Consider the following 5,883-nt stretch of genomic DNA (forward strand, 5'->3'; position numbering starts at 1 on the left):
AGATATTTTGCAGACCCTGCACTTGATGGACCAGCTGGCACCACTCAGATCAGTAAACTGGCTCATCTGATCTTGTGCCTGTGCCCCTGCCAGGAACTGACGACTGAGCACAGGAAGACAGCTTCAACTCCCCCTTGATTTCCCCCTGACCAATCAGCATTCCTGGCTCACTGGCTCTGTCCCCCATCTCCCCACCCAGTTATTCCTAAAAACTCTGCTTCCTGAATGCCTGGAAGACTGATTTGAGTAATAATAAACTCCAGTCTCCCCCAGGACTGGCTATGTGTGAATTACTCTTTCTCTATTGCAATTCCCCTGTTTGATGAACTGGCTCTCTGTCTAGGCAGCCGGCAAGGTGAACCCTTTGGGCAATTAGTCTCTGAGCAGTGGGAAGCAGCAGGTATTTCTTGGCTACTGAGAAATATTACTCCAGTCGAGAGCAGAGCAAAGACCCTGGGTAAGATAAAGTGTCAGGCTTTTGCAACCTTTTTTTTTTTTTTTTTTTTTTTTTTTTAAGAGATGGGGCCTCGCTATGTTGTCCAGACTGGTCTCAAACTCCTGGGCTCAGGTGATCCTCCTACTTTTGCCTCCCAAAGAGCTGGGGTTAATAGTGTGAGCAAATGTGCCTGGATGGCTCTTGCAATATTGAGTTACTTTTGTTTCCCACGCCCACCACTGCGTGCCTCCCCACCACTGCGTGCCTCCCCACCACTAACCATTGGATCAGGAACACGTGTCCTCTCAGCCAGTGTGGAGCTGGAAAGGACATGATCAGCCCCCAGCCCTGTGCCGTGCCCAGTGCTGGCCAACCTGCGCCCACCAGCTTCCTGGGAGGGCCGCCCTTGAGTAGGAACAGCCTCCAGGATTAGAAAGTGCTTCCAGAAAGAGCGTTGGGGCACCTGGCCTCTTGAAGCTTGGGTCCTGAGGGTCACATATTTCCCAGCCCAGAGGGGAGCTCTCTCAGGCTATACTCCATGTCTGGTTTTCTTTTTTTTATTCATTAAAAAAAAAATAGAAGGCCAGACATGGTGGCTCCTGCCTGTAATCCCAGCACTTTGGGAGGCCAAGGCAGTTGGCTCACCTGAGGTCAGGAGTTTGAGACCATCCTGACCAACATGGTGAAACCCTATCTCTACTAAAAATACAAAATTAGACAGTTGTGGCGGTGCATGCCTGTAGTCCCAGCTACTTGGGAGGCTGAGGCAGGAGGATCACTTGAACCCAGGAGGTGGGGTTTGTGGCGAGCCAAGATGGTGCCACTGCACCCCAGCCTGGGCAACAAGAGCGAAACTCCATCTCAAAAAAAAAAAAAAAAAAAAAAAAATGTAGACACGGAGATCTCACTATGTTAACTAGGCTGGTCTCAAACTCCCGGCCTCTCAGCCTTTCTAAGTGCTATGATTACAGGCGTGAGCTACTGCACCCAGCTCCATGCCTAGTTTTCTGCAGCGATGATCTCCCACTCTTGGGGTGGAGCCAGACTGCTTGGGTCCAAATACTCTCTCTGCACCAGTAAGCATGCCTTGGTGTATCATGCAAACTTTCTGTGCCTCAGTTTCCCCATCTTTAAAATGAAGTTTATAAAAGCATTGACCTCACAGTGTTATTGTGAGGATGAGATGAGTTGACACGTGTAAACACTCAGTAAATATTGGCTATCACTATTTTTTTTTTTTTTGAGATGGAGTCTCACTCTGTTGCCTAGGCTGGAGTACAGTGGTGTGACCTTGGCTCACTGCAACCTCCACTTTGCAGATTCAGTGATTCTCCTGCCTCAGCCTCCTGAGTAGCTGGGATGACAGGCATGTGCCACCATGCCAGCTACTTTTTTATATTTTTAGTAGAGATGGGGTTTCACTATGTTGGCCAGGCTGGTCTCAAACTCCTGACCTCAAGTGATCCACCTGCCTCAGCCTTCCAAAGTGCTGGGATTACAGGCGTGAGCCACCACACCCAGCCAACTGTTATAATTGTTTACAAAAGAGGTCATCTTAATCCAAGCACACTGCTGCTCACTCCTCCCCATGGTGAGCACTGAAACTCAGGGTCTGAGGTGGCTGCGTATAAAATGAAACGGTGAGCTTATCAGTCCGAATTTGATCAGAGAAGAACCAATATGAGATATGAGTATGCATCAGTTATCTAATGTTGCATAACAAATCACCCCAAAACTTAGTGGCTTGAAGCAATCTTTATTGATTACTGACTTTTTAATAATTATTTATTATTTAAGTGTTAAATAACCATTGACTGATTGATTGAGACAGGGTCGAACTTTATTGCCCAGGCTGGAGTGCACTGGTATGATCTCACCTCACTGCAGTGTTTAACTGCCGGGCTCAAGTGAACCCCCTGCCTTAGCCTCCTAAGTAGCTGGGACTACAGGCATGCACCACCATGCCTGGCTAATTTTAAATATTATTTTTATCTTATTAAAAAAAATAGAATGGGGTCTCACTGTGTTGCCCAGGCTGGTCTCAAACTCCTAGGCTCAAGCAATCCTCCTGTCTTGGCCTCCCAAAGTGTTGGGATTACAGGCATGAGCCACCATGCCTGGTTAATTTTTTTTTTTTTTTTTTTTTTTTTTTTGAGACGGAGTTTCGCTCTTGTTACCCAGGCTGGAGTGCAATGGCGTGATCTCGGCTCACCGCAACCTCCGTCTCCTGGGTTCAGGCAATTCTCCTGCCTCAGCCTCCTGAGTAGCTGGGATTACAGGCACGTGCCACCATACCCAGCTAATTTTTTGTATTTTTAGTAGAGACGGGGTTTCACCATGTTGACCAGGATGGTCTCGATCTCTTGACCTTGTGATCCACCCGCCTCGGCCTCCCAAAGTGCTGGGATTACAGGCTTGAGCCACCGCGCCCGGCCGCCTGGTTAATTTTTAAATTTTTTCTAGAGTTGGGGGTCTCACTATGTTGCCCTGGCTGGTCTTGAAATTCTGGGCTCAAGCAATCCTCCTGCCTCAGCCTCCCAAAGTGCTGGGATTACAGGCATGAGCCGCCATGCCCAGCCTTATTAAGCATTTATTGATTTATTTATTGATGTCAAGGGGTGGGGGTTACATAGTTTCAGTAAGAGTTCTGGTTGAAGGCAGCCTGATCCTCTTTGCTTTGGGTTAATAGCAGAAACATAAATAACAAGGGAATGTAGAGCGTTTATCAAAATAGCTTGTTTACTCCTGTGGTCCTAAAAGTAACCTTTAATCATTCACAGCCAGGATGGCTCTCTCGGGGGTGGGCAATGTTACTTACCTTCTGGTGGTGCTTACTTACAACCTTTGTCATTTAATCTGTACTAAATAAATGCGATCATGGCTGGATGATGACAATGCAGACTGAGGCAGCAGAGCCTCCTCATCAGACTGACAGGCAAGAGATTTATGTCAGTGTACATTATTCATCCATCATGCAAGCCTGTGTCTTCGGGTCAGACCCCTGCAGGTGGTAACCCCGACATGATGGGCTCCTTCACGTGACTGACAAACTGCCTGCTGTTGGTAGGAGGCTTCCGTTCCTCAGCCCCACTGGCCTTTCTGAAGGTTGCCTGAATATCCTGCTGACACATGAGCTGGCTTCCCCTGCAGCAATCAATGCAGGAGACCAAGGTGGCAGGCAATGTCTCTTATGAAGTCACACAGTCACTCTGCAGCACAAAACTGGTTGTATAGGTCAGCCCTTATTTACTATGGAAGGGCACTACTAGGAGGTGAGATTCACTGGTGCCATCTTGGAGCTAGCTGGCACAATATTAATGAAGGGATTCAGCCGGGCGTGGTGGCTCACACCTGTAATCCCAGCACTCTGGGAGGCTGAGGCGGGTGGATCCCTTGAGGTCAGGAGTTCAAGACCAGCCTGGCCAACATGGTGAAACCCGTCTCTACTAAAAATAAAAAAAATTATTTTAGGGAGGACAAATCTCCCCAAATTTCCTGGAGGGACTTTCCAGAGAATCTAAAGAATGTTCCAGAAAGCTAAGATATGTTTCCAGGACTCTGTGAAGGGGGGAGATGGGGCCCTCCCAGGGTGTCGTGTATCCCCATTGGGGTCAAAACCCCGGGAATCCCTGACTGGTGCCATGTCTTTTTAAATTTTCAGGTCAACATCCTTCTGGGGGAACACAAACCCTGCCCGGGAAGTAACTTGAAGCACCTCAGTTCTCAAATTGCCCCCTGCTCACCCCTAAAAAGAGACCATACAGAGCCCTACCACCCTTGAGGCAGGTGTGCATGTGGAGGGAGAAGAAGGGAGGAGAGTCAGAGCAGTGTTTGCTTCTTCCCTCTTCTTCTTTTTTAGATTTATTTATTTACTAATGAGACAGAGTCTCACTCTGTCACCCAGGCTGGAGTGCAGTGGCAGGATCTCAGCTCACTGCAACCTCCTTGACCTGGGTTCAGGTGATTCTCATGCCTCAGCCTCTGAGCAGCTGGGATTACAGGTGTGTGCCAACACACAAGGCTAATTTTTGCATTTTTAGGAGACACTGGGTTTCTCATGTTGGCTTGGCTGATCTTGAACTCCTGACTGCAAGTGATCCACCTGTCTCAGCCTCCCAGGTGAGCCACAGCACCCAACTCGCCTGCTCGCCCTCCCTCCTCCTCTTCCTCCCCCTGCTCCCCCCCCCCCCCCCTTCCCCTCGTCTGTCTATCTGTCTCTCTGTCTCTCTCTCATCTGTCTGTCTCTCTCGTCTCTCATCTCTCTCCTCTCTCTCTCTCTCTCTCTCTCTCTCTCTCTCTCTCTCTCTCTCTCGTCTCACTCTATCACCAGGCTGGAGTGCGGTTGTGCGATCTCGGCTCACTACAACCTCTACCTCCCATTTTCAAGCAATTTTCCTGCCTCAGCCTCCCAAGTAGTTGGGACTACAGGAATGTGCCACCACACCTGGCTAATTTTTGTATTTTTAGTAGAGGTGGGGTTTCACCATGCTGGCCACGCTGTTCCAATCTCTTGACCTTGTGATTTGTCTGCCTGGGCCTCCCAAAGTGCTGGGATTACAGCGTGAGCCACCAAGCCCAGCCTCTTTCTTCTCCTCCCTCCACTCCCTCCCTTTCTCCCCTCCCCTCCCCTCCCCTCTCCTCCCCTCCCCTCCGCTTCCCTTCATCTTCCTCTGTTGCCCATGCTAGTGTACAGCAGTGCAATCATAGCTCACTACAGCCTTGAACTCCTGAGCTCAAGTGATCCTCCCTCCTCAGCCTCCCAAAGTGCTGCTTTTTATTATGGAAAATTTCAAACTTCACAGATATAAAAAGTACAACCCTCAATGTACTAACCACCAAGCTGTTCTTATTTCATCTATCTTTCCAATTAATTTGAGATCAACCCTAAACATAACATTTCACTGATATATTCTGAAGAGACAAAACTTTAGTATCTCATAAGAACTCTTAAAAGAAATAACCATAATATCATTACCAGATCTAAAAGTAATCAATACCTTGTTAATATAATCAACTACCTGGTCAGTGTCTTAAATTTGACTGGGCTCTCACAAGTACCTTTTTTATTTTTCTGAGACAGCATCTCACACGTATCCAGGCTGGAATGCAGTGGCGTGATCACGGCTCACTGCAGCCTCTTCTCCTGGGCTCAAGCAATCCTCTTGCCTCAGCCTTACAAGTAGCTGGGACTACAGGTATGCCACCATGCCTGTCTTCCTTCCTTCCTTCCTTCCTTCCTTCCTTCCTTCCTTCCTTCCTTCCTTCCTTCCTTCCTCTCTTTCTCTCTCTCTTTCTCTCTCTCTTTCTCTCTTTCTCTCTCACTCTTTCTCTCTCCCTCCCTCTCTCCCTCCTTCCTTCCTTCCTTCATCTCTCTCTTTCTTTCTTTTCTTTTTTCTTTCTTTTCTTTCTTTCTTTCTTTCTTTCTTTCTTTCTTTCTTTCTTTCTTT

Source organism: Sapajus apella, unplaced genomic scaffold (assembly GCF_009761245.1).
Source record: "Sapajus apella isolate SASKATOON/1434 unplaced genomic scaffold, GSC_monkey_1.0 scaffold130, whole genome shotgun sequence".
In the NCBI taxonomy this organism is placed as follows: domain Eukaryota; kingdom Metazoa; phylum Chordata; class Mammalia; order Primates; family Cebidae; genus Sapajus; species Sapajus apella.